Raw genomic sequence first — 1,186 nt, 5'->3', positions numbered from 1 at the left:
TTATCCGCCCCTGGGCTAGCACACCTGGCCTTTGCATCGTGCCTACCTGTCCAAGGGCCCACCCACCCAGCAGGGATTGCCAGTGTTGATGGTGCCAAGAGCTACGGGGCCCCTCCAATGGCTTTTCCAGCAAGAGAGGCACCAAGAAGGGGCCAACCACTCCACATAATGGACCCTCACTCTCTCTTCTTAATTTTCTGGTTTCACTGGGAAAAGTAGAACTTTGATGAATTCAGAACCTGACTAAAATGGTTAAAAGCTCATTCTACCTGTTCAAAATCCCAGCTCTTACTGGCTGTGTGACTCTGGGCAAGTCACTTAACCTCTCTGTGCTTTGATTCTCTCCTGTAAAGTGGTACCAGCCTCGTACGGTAGGGTACAATAATGGTACCAGCCTTGTAGGGTTCTTTGAAGGTTACATGAATCGATCCCTAAGTGCTGCCTGGCACAGAGGAAATGCAGTATAAATGCTAGTTCTTCCACCAAGCCTAACACATATCAAGGGCTTGAAGATCTTTTTCGGGTAAAAACCTCATATTCTCAAGAAGGAAACAGGGTGGTTTGGCTCTCAGAGCCTGAGGACGTGCCTCCTCCTGGAAGTCATGCCCCCTTCCACAGCCCACATAATTTCCTTAGTAAGTGGTGTGGCAACCCCCAAATCCTCGGCAGGCTCATCCATGGCTGAGAGCATGGCATCTTGCCAGCTGGGTCTTGGGACCCGAGAGCTCAGATGGGAACTTGCAGTGCTGGGAGGCATGTGTGTGGGATGTCAGGTGAGAGGAAAAGAGAATGTCTTACTTAAGATGCTTTTAGTGGCCAGTAATGGGAACCGCTGGAGTCAGTTTAAGTCAAAAATGTGACTTTGAGAGAAGGAAAGGAGATACACCATGGAGCTCAGGATGGCAGGGACTCTGGTCCTGGATCTCTAGTAGGACATGCACTAAGGGTCAGGGGCTGTGGGGTCATCCCTCCTTTCTGCTCCTCTCTGGTTGTGCGTTCTGTTTTCCTCCCTGCAGCCTGCTTTATCCCTCCCAGAGCGCCTCACTCAGGTTCTCCACCAGGCAGAGGTTCCCGGTAGTTTTGGAACCCCTGCCAGACACCTGGGAGAGTGGACCTGCTTGGCCCAGCTTGGCCTGGCTGTCCATCTCTGGTCCTATCATCTGTGGCCAATTGTGGCAGCCCCGGT

This window comes from Mesoplodon mirus, assembly GCF_964341445.2.
Source record: "Mesoplodon mirus genome assembly, chromosome: 2".
Taxonomy (NCBI): Eukaryota; Metazoa; Chordata; class Mammalia; order Artiodactyla; family Ziphiidae; genus Mesoplodon; species Mesoplodon mirus.
Note: the sequence above shows the minus strand (reverse complement) of the source record.